The 10,566-nt window shown below is 36.6% G+C and overlaps 1 pseudogene; it reads right to left on the bottom strand.

Moving 5' to 3' along the window:
• Nucleotides 1-5,857: 5,857 nt before the first annotated feature.
• LOC109375859 (olfactory receptor 5H1-like) lies at nt 5,858-6,796 on the bottom strand (annotated as a pseudogene).
• Between the last annotated feature and the right edge of the window lie 3,770 nt (nt 6,797-10,566).

Below are 10,566 nucleotides of genomic sequence, written 5' to 3'. Positions count from 1 at the left end.
AAAATATTATACACTGGATTGCTTAAACAACATACGTTTATTTGTCACAGTTCTAGAGAATGGGAATTCAAGATCAAGGTGCCATTGATGAGGTACATGGCAAGAGCCCACATCTTGGCTTATAGACACTTGGCTTATAAGGGCACTAATCGCATCAAGAAGACTCTGCCCTTATGATGACATTAGCTAACCCTAATTATCTCTCAAAGGCCCCACTCCACATACCACCAAATCAGGAGTTAGGACTTCAACATATAATTTGGGGGTACCTAAAATGCAGCCTTAAACAGTGATTCAATAAATACGGTCCCAAACATTCAGGATTAACATTACTGATCAGAAACTGTCTTGGTGGAGCCTATCAATCTGTTTTAACAAGTTTTCAAGGTGATCCTGAGACCACTATAATACGAAACCTCTTTTTAAAAAGAACTAAAAATGAAAGAAAAAAAGATAGAACAAAGAGGTTTTGAAACATACCTAAGATACATACTATAAGATTCTGCCATACTCAATCAACAAATCAGAATTTAGAAATACTATTCTAGTTTGGGTTGGTGTTTTGTTGTTGTTGCTGTTTTTACCTAAATCCAATATTTTATTTTCTTTGAACACATTGGATAATTTTGTTAGCAATTTTCTAAACAGTAGAAAGTATTATAAAATGATGAGGAAAAAATATATACATATATACACACACACATATATAGGAAGAGAGAGTAACTATATATTTTTTTAAATCTCCAGGTTAAGAAAATGAATACATTTTTATAATAAAGAGTATTTCATGTATAGTTTTAGTATTTCAATGGGATGGTTTAATCAAACATCACCAGTGTTCCAGACAACTGAGTGAACGTAGCAATATATCATTTTTTACACTTAAATAACCATTAAATAATACACATGTCATTTCATAGTTTCTTTTTAAAGGAATTAGCAGAGTATCTTGTCTAAAATGTGATTTCTGCACAGGTGTATATTTTACCTCTTTCCCAACATGCCACCGAAGTGACAAAAATGAAGTACAAAAACAAAAAATATCCATAGCAGAAGTGAGAATGAGATCACTTCAATGGACTGGGGTTTTGGGTGGATTTCTGGAAGTAATTGGGATTCCACTGAAGAACAAACCAGAGCCAGGGAATCTGTAGACCTGACATGTACAAGAGAAGGCTACCCAGGAATTCTGAGTTTCTGAGAAGCTCTCAACTGTTTTCCATAGTCACCCAACCTAAAGTAAGACTTGAAAGGTAACAGACTCTGCTCAGATATTCATAGCTTAATGTCAACTTTCTGATTCAAGAAAAAGAACAATTAGGGAACAAGATGGTTATAATGGCAGAAGTTGTTTGTATTATCGATCTAGTTTTGGTGTAATAATGAATGAACAAGTAAAAATCAAGACAATTGACAGGAAACCATCAGTACACTGAGAATATTATATAGCAACAAAAATATAAAAAACTACAGACATATGCAATACATGGATTTTCTGGGGGAAAAGCATAAGAACAGCTGCACTATGATCCACTACTCCCTTTCCTAGGGCTTCAGGGTATACCTCAGGGGAACAAAAAGAGGACAGATGACCTGGTCTAATCTGTGTAGTAGATCTACAGATAATAGAATAATTATATTTTGAATGTTTATCTATTTTAAACAAAACATCTTTTAAAACAACAAATGTTTAAACCCAACATCTAATTAAATAGCTTCTCCCTGATATTTGGTTGCATTCTATTCCAGAAGCCAATCTCAGCAATAAGAAGAACAAAAATAATTTACTTTTAAGTGTATAATACTTGCAATTGTTCAGAAATAAATTTAAGTAGGTGAGTTGACATGCAGCAGTCATCCCAGGAAAAGTAATCTCCTGGGGTTCATTATAATATTGAAAAAGAGTTATACACTCTTACTGCATTCTATGTATTTGTGCTGTCAGATTCAATTCAAGTTTACAAATATTTCACAAATACTTATTCAGAACCTCGGGTGTAGTGCTTGTGTCAAGCACTACAAATGATAGAAAGGGATTAAGACATCAAATTTATGATAAAAAAGGTTGTAGCCCCTAGAATAAGTATTATGCAAGGCCAAGTATGGCTTAAGGAGAAGAAATAAACTGCTAAATGTTTCACATGAATAAGCATTGCCATTGTCATCAAGATAGACTGGAAATGCATCATAGAAGCTGTAACATTTGCATTGACCTTGAAGAAAGGACACCATTACAACTGTAAATAAAGATGGAGGCAATTATAGGGGGCATACATTTTTTGTGGAAAGACCCTTATTAGCAAAAGCATGTGCTTAAGTAAAGGATGTACAGAAAGCTTTCTGCAACTCATTTTGGATATAACACAGAGCCCATTAGGAGAATTCTGGAGGAAGAGACTTCAGAGCTAAACCAAGATTTTATTTGAAAGTTCCTCAATGTCAGGGTGAACAAATCAGGGTGAAGAAGACAGAAATGGAGATGGAGATGAAGCTGGGGGTTGTAGGGAAGTGTGGATATAGGTATAAATGTGTGTGTGTGTGTTTGTACACACACACACACACACACACACACACACACACACACACACGAGGTGTGGTAACAAAATATAGTAAATGCAGCTGCCAAGTGCCATCCAATGGAAAGGCAGGGAGCTTCAATATGGGAAGTGGCATGTGGAACCTTAGTAACAGTGTGTGAGAAGTTTCAACTTGTTTGATGCAGTCAGTCAGGTGTGAGCTATGGTTGAGAGAAGGTGTGTTTTAAAGTGTGTCGTAAATCATCCTCCATCATGACAATGCTCCGTGTCACACATCGCTTCTGGTATGGCAATTTCTGTCAAATAAACACATTACAGTGTGTCCTCATCCACCTTATCCACTGGACCTAGCACCGTGCAACTTCTGGCTCTTCCCCAAAGTCAAAATGATTCAGGACATCGAGGCAGCCACGATACTGTAACTAAAGACACTCATGAAAGAGGACTTTCAGAACTGCTTTCTGAAAGTGGCAAGAATGATGGGGTAAGTGTTTTTGAAGCAAGGGGAGTATTTTGAGGGAGATTAATGACAATGTGTCTTTTACTATAATAAATTTTTAAAAATTTAAACATTCACCATATTTTTTGATCACACATCATATTCACTCCTTTTCTTGGGAATGGTGGGAACTCCTCAGGAAAGCAAAAAGAAAACAGAACATGTCTAATCTTCTGAAGGAAATTTTCAGATATATAACATAATGATATTTGTTTTAAATACTTATGTATTTTGTATCCTTTAAGCCAAATGCCTAATTGAATAGCTTCTACCTGACATTTTATCATAGTTTATCCTTAGATCCAATCTTAGTGATAAGAAGAGCAAAAATAACTCACTTTAAGTGTATGGTACTTACAATTGTCACTAAGAAATTTATGAAGGTTAGTTAACATGCAGCAGCTATCTCAGGCCCAGAAATTTCTCTGGGCTCATTATAAGACTGAAAAGTAGTGGGGCACTATTACTGCATTCCATATACTTGTGCTGTCATATTTATTTCAATTTTACAAATATTTATTTAGGATCTCATGTGTGTAAACTATTGTGTTCTGCAAAAAATAAAAAGAATACTAAGACTTCTAAAATATAATCTAAAAAAGCCTGAAAAAATAGTATTACATAAAGCCATTGTGTCTTAAAAGAATAAATAAACTACTGAATATTTCAGATGAGGGAGCATTCTTACCCTCTTCAAGGTAATCTGGAAATACACCATGGAAGCTGTAACATTTGAGGTAGATCTTGAAGAAAGGATAGCATTTAAATTGTAAAAGAAGACGAGGGCATTTGGACATGGGGTGGGGGCTTTTGGTGTATTAACAGAGGCATGTATTTGAGAGGATAGTGTGTCAAGAAGGCTTCTAGTAACTCATATTGTAAATAACACAGGGTCAATTAGAAGAATTGTAGAGGAGGAGACTTTGAGTTTAACCAAGGTTTTATTGGAAAGGACTTCAACTAATTCCAGGAAGCAAATGTAGGATGAAGCATATATATATATATATATATATATATATATATATATATGCTTATTAATGTAATTCTTTATGAAATTATTTCTGAAGAAATATTGTATATTGAATAACATCTTGCTTCATAAATTGAAGTAAGAATAAATAATAAAGCATATATATATACACACACACATATATACATATATTATATATACATATATATCATTATATATAATAATATACATTATATATTATATATAAAAATATATTATATATAATATTAATATTATATATTTATATAGGGCTTTTTAATATATATTATATATTCACATTTCTATATAGATATGTATGTGTTCATATATGTAGATATGTTTATATATAATGTAATCTGTACATACACATGAATAAACAAATATACATATATATATACCTATATACACAGATCTAGATGCATATACCATATATGCATATAATCTGTTAGCAATGACAATCCATTAATAGTTGTCAAAGAGGGATATGGTTTCATCAGAGTTCTGTTTGTGAAGAATAATCTGACAGCAATGTTTGAGAAGGTAGAGAGTATCAGCAAGATGTAGGAGATAAGGAGCTGGATTTCTGCAAATCAGAGAGGCTGTTAGTGATGAGGCTGACATCAGTGGCATCAGGAGGAATGTGTATGGAATCAGTGGGAAGAGAGGAAGGGCAGGTGTGGACATGAAGACAGGTCACTCATTATATTCAGACTACACAGTGTGACAAAAGCTAACACTTAAGGACTTTGCGGGCACAAACCATCCAAAATCTTGCTAGTTTGGTCATTCCCAGATACTCACTAGCCAGTATGACATTATATCTTCTTAACATTATTTGAACTTTGGTAACATGCATTTGAAGCCTGTCATTTTCAATAAGACTTTGCGAAAATCTTTATATATTTCTGTATTACTTATTGCCTTACCTTATTAATTTCCTTCTTTCTTAATTCTAGGAAGATTGAAACCATTTCCTTCCTATTCTACCACTGCTTTTTCCTCTCTATACTCTTCCCAATTAAATTCCTGAATCTCATCTCTGAGCTTTCTGAATTAGTAAAGCATTTCATATTATCTTTTATTTATTTATTTATTTATTTATTTATTTATTTATTTATTTATTTATTTATTAGCTGAGCCATCCTGCCACCTGTTGGCAGCTCAGCAGCAGCTCAGCTCAGGCCAGGCATTGAACCGCTGTTGCTTAGAGCTCACACTCTTGAGCAACTCTTATAATTTGGCCCAACCTTCACTTTCTGAACTCTATTCTCACTTTTTCCGTCATTGCACTACTATTATTGTTTATTTCTCTATGTGATATAGGAGTTGAATCCCCACCAGAAATGAAATTTACCATGTCCCAAATACATTGGAATGAAAGATCTTTTGATAAGTAGCAGAATTTCTGGGATTGCCTCTGTTCACTCAAACACAAACCTGCCTCCACTGTAGATTAAATGTGATATGAGTCTTCAGGCTACACAGCCATATAAGTATCAACGTCAACGTAACCAAGTCCTGCTTAGAGGAACTAGACTATTTCAGTGCTTAATGTATTTCTGAAGCCACAATGAGAACATATAAGCATGTAAAATATTTTGTTTTCCTCTAATTATTTTAATATGACTAAATTTTTTTAGTTTAAATTTTTTTCTATGTTTTTGAATAACACAGGCATATATATTAAGGAATTTATTAGGTACTCCCACCTTAAGTCATTACAATGATAGAGTAATTATAACTGCAAAAAACTTGGAACACTAACCAAATCAAATCAGAGCTACATCTAATCTGCACAATATTTTAACCATTTTAATAAAAAGAGAACATATATTAGTATAAGATCCAAACATTTTTCCTCAATATTTTTGCCAGTGAATCTGTAATAACTTTCTTATTTCTCAAGCTGTAGATAATTGGATTTAACAAAGGAACAATGACAGTGTAAAAGAGAGAATCCATCATATCTTGGACATCTGCTAGTGCAGATCCAGGGTGCCCATACATGAAGAGAGCCATAGTATAAAGACACAGAAAAGAGATGGGCTCCAGAGATGAAGAAGGCTTTCCTTATGCCTTGTAGTGACTTCTCTTTTAAGATTATAAAGAGAACAAGTGCATATGAGACAAGAACAGTCACAATTGTGAACACCTGTATTGATCCAGAGAAAATGAAAACCATAAGAACATTAATGGAAGTGTCAGTACAGGAAATCTTAAACAATGGCAGGATATCACAGTAAAAGTGATGTATCATATTAGAATTACAGAAGGCTAACCTGAATAAAAAACCTATATGAATTAAGGCACGAAGAACACCACCTACAAATGATGAGATGAACACCTGATGCATAGACTATTGGTCATAATCACTGGATAGTATAATGGTTTGCATATGGCCACATAACGATCATATGCTACTGTTGCCAACGGGAAACATTCTGTGGTTGCACTGAATGCAAAGGAAAAAAATTGTGTCTTGCATTCAGAAAGAGATATCATTTTGCTCTTGGCTAAGAAGTTGATCAGCATGTTAGAAGTCACTGTGGATGATATCCAAGCATTCACAAAGGCCAAACTCCCGAGAAGTAAGTACATGGGGATATGGAGTTGAGGGTCATTGCAGATGAGAACAATTCGATAAAGGTTTCCCACAATGGTGATGCGGTATATCACCAAGAACATCAGAAACAGGGGGATTTGCTACTCTGGTGGATATACAAGTCCTGTGAGAATAAACTCTGTCAGCAACGTTGCATTTTCCTTTCCCATGTCCTCATTCTATGTTGCCTGAAAAGAAATGGAGTAAATGAAAAAGTAGATCACTAATGATTTATTATTAAAATATGGGGGAGTGGGGTGAGAGTTGAAATAAAACCATGCACATTAGAATTCCTCCTTAATTTTATTTATTTATTTATTTATTTATTTATTTATTTATTTATTTATTTATTAGCTGAGCCATCCTGTCACCTATTGGCAGCTCAGTGGCAGCTCAGCTCGGGCCGGGACTTGAACCGCTGTTGCTCAGGGCTCGCACACTTGAGCAAGCTCTTAACCAACTGAGCCACTTGGCCAGCCCTCCCCCTTAATTTTATTACCTCTAAAATAGATGGAGTTTATGCTGGGGCAATTGAAGAAATGGAAGAAAATGCAATGATTTCAGTTTAAAAGTATTCAGCAATGAGCAGATTCAGAAAAAAAAGAAAGACATTCTAAGTGTGTGATATATTTATGGGGATACTATTGAGTGTGATAGGGAACTTTTTGTATGAAGCACAGATGTAAGATCAAGGGAAGAGAATTTTGAAGGACTTGGGTAATAAAATGAATTGGATGCTGTGTAAAAGATCTTAAACTTTATTCCTCAGGCAATAAGCAGGCACTGAAAATTTAGAGATGTGGAATTGTACTGTAAGATATTATAAAAAAAAATACATGGTAGTGTGAAAAATAGGCTGTGGTGGGGTGGAAATTAGAATCAGTAATACTACTCAGGAAACCAATACTCTTGTCCAGTGGTTCCCAAATCAGATTACACATCAGAATTGTCCGGGAAATTGTTTGTGCAAAATGTAGATTGTGAGGTATTACTGTAGAAATCGATTGAATGGGTCAAGAATAGGGTCTAATAATCTGCATTTAAAAAATGCTTTCCAAGTGCATGTCAAGTGCTTGGTCAAGGGTGATGTTACATTGGGAGTGATGAGGAGGAATGAGAGATAGATGCAAAAGAATTCAGAATATAGAGTCACTAGGGCTCATGATATATTAGATGTGAAGGGGGTAGTCAGTAAAGGAGAGGGGAGTCACTTGGGCAGATGGTCATCAGAAACGGAAATTAAGAACTCAGATGCAGTGGTTAGCTTGTGGAGAGAGCATCCTTTGAGATGTACTTAGTAGCATGAGTCTACCTGCTTAATATAAATGGTCTTAAGAGTCATTGGGGGTACCTGAGACATATTTAGTGATGACCTATCAATTGAAGAGTGTGTATAAAGTAAAGAGAAGAAGCGCATGGAAAGACACTTGATGGTTATATTAAAGAGGTTATAAAGTGGATAAACAGCATATATTAGATGACCAACCTGTAATCCCCTTTTCTGTCCCATAGTCTTGGTTACCAGCGGAGGTTATCACCCACTTAAGAAGCAAGAGCTAGAAACTGACTTTCCCATCTCCCTTGTACCTAGAGTGAGGGCACTTGACTTAGATTTAGCATATCAAATCCACCCAACCTGCATTTAGAATGGAGAGAGGGAGAAAAAAAGTACCGGGACAAAAAAGAATATTGCTTGCAAAGGCAGCAATAGGAAGACTCCAGTAAATGTGTCCTGAATCCACAATAATGGCATTATCAGTGTGAGCTGGCATTCCAAATTCAGCAGAATTGACACCAGGTCTCATTGAGCTAGTATTGAGACATGGTTTTGGCTGTTAATTGGATTTTTGGTTTCTTCTGTTCCTGCTCCCCCTCCCCCACCTTCTTTCCCCCAGCGGATTCCTCCAATTTCTCTTTCACTTTTGTTAAAGCCAATTTCCATTCAATCAACTCATTTCCTGTTGCAATCTAGAGGCCTGGCTCACACCAAAGAAAGACTTGGAAGAGACCAGAAAAGGCTACTGAGCAGAGTGATAAGAGAAGTAGAAGGAAACCTGGAAAGCCGAATTTTAAAAAAGAAAGATATTCAAGAAGAACAAAGTGGGAACAGCCAAGTGGTACGATGGTTAAGAACTGGCTTGGGATGCCAGAGGGCCCCGGTTCGGATCCCACATATGAGGGCCAGTGACACTGCTCTCTACAGCTAAGATGCTGAACAACAGCTCAACCTGGAGCTGGGCTGCTGTGAGTCACCGGCGATGGCGTAGGCTGCAGTCCCTGCTGCAGTGGGTTGCCATGGGCTACCGTGTGTAGCCAGCAGCCAGCATGAGCGGCCAGCAGCCGCAGTGAGCGGCCGTCCAGAAGCCGGCGACTGATCTGCCTCGCCCCGGAAGAGCGCAATGATGGTGCCAACTGGGGCCAGTGAAGCAACATCCTCCACAATTAGACTGAAGAACAAAAATGACAGCAACTTGTCTGTTCCCCTTCCCCCAATTCCCCAGCGCTGTTCCCATTCCCCAATTTCCCAATAAAAATCTTAAAAAAAAAAAAAGAACAAAGTGAAGTACATGTCAAATGCCAAAATAAATGATGTAGTAGTGTGGCAGTGGACCCTAGACAAATGCCTTCCCAGACTATGTGGTCACTAAGGATTTCGCGCTATAGCGGGGAGTTTCAGACAAAGACATTCCTGGACTCCATGGTCATTAAGACTTCCGTGTTTAATATTTCTGAATTCCTATCTCACCTGGGAGCCAGTCAGGAACTGGCACAATGGCCACGTGTCCTAATAATAAATCTTAGCTGCCAACCTGGAAACCTCAGGGAATATAGCGCCGAGTCCCACCCGGGTCGGGGCTTAGCCTCTGGATATAAATCCACTGAGCCTGTGCCAGCATTAATAAAAGTTGCTTCCTGAGCTTTGGTGTCCTTTCTCTCTGTCTGAGTTTCCCACAACAGTAGGACAAGGAGTTATCAGATTTTACTGACTGTGAAAATCAAGAGATTTTTAGTGGTTTTAGTGAGAGCAATTTTCATTATGTGATAGAGTTGAGGCCAGAAAATAAGAAGTGAAAGGGAAATAAATGGGTGAAATGATACAGAGCACTCCCAGAAATGTGGAGAACAGTTGTCAGTTTTCTACTTCTCATAGACACATGTAGGTTTTCTTTTACTTTTAGAATATTTCAATGAAACTTCAAAAGAGAAGAGAATATAGGAAGGCATGGAGAGGAGAAAGGGAACAGGAAACGTGGGAAGTAAAAATGCATTGGTGAAAAGCAAACAACAGGGAGGTGAGTAACAAATGGAAAAATAACAGAGACATCGATGGATAAGTGAAGGAAAGACAAGCCAAAGAAGACAGAGAGATAGTATCTGAGAAAGGCCGAAGGGAAATAAAGGGAAAGACTCAGAGGCTTGGGGTGAATGTTTGTCTTAACTCTGGAGTTCCTTAAAAGCTGTCAGTCCTGAGAATTATTTTTTTCTTTTTTTAAAAAATTCAAAGTTTATTTTCCTATAGAATTTCTGTATGCAAAAGAGATTTAAATTTTATTTTATAAATTTTGTATTCTTCATAAGTATATTGGCACTGCCCCAATGTTCTTTCCATATTTTAAAATTGCTTCTGTTACCAGCCAACCAAGCAGCACCTCCACCAATGAGAAACTTTTAAGTGTTCTTTCCTAAGGAAATGTTAAGTATAGAAATGTTAAGCATAGAAATGTTAAATCTCCTGCCCCTGCTTCAGATAACTACTTGAAAGTCTGTGACTTCCTAATATCCCCCAGGCCAGTAAGCTAAATGCCAAACCCATTCTGGGCCCAGACAACTGACGCCATCTAACAGGCTGAATGGCCACAGGCTTCATGAGAGCTAACAGATTTATTAATTAAAATCTATTTTTCCTCATTCAGGGACCTTGGGGATACAGATGACACCC

The sequence above is a fragment of the Hipposideros armiger genome, unplaced genomic scaffold, assembly GCF_001890085.2.
Source record: "Hipposideros armiger isolate ML-2016 unplaced genomic scaffold, ASM189008v1 scaffold_995, whole genome shotgun sequence".
Classification (NCBI taxonomy): Eukaryota; Metazoa; Chordata; class Mammalia; order Chiroptera; family Hipposideridae; genus Hipposideros; species Hipposideros armiger.
The sequence above is the reverse complement of the archived record's forward strand: the minus strand, read 5'-3'. Positions and strand labels throughout refer to the sequence as shown.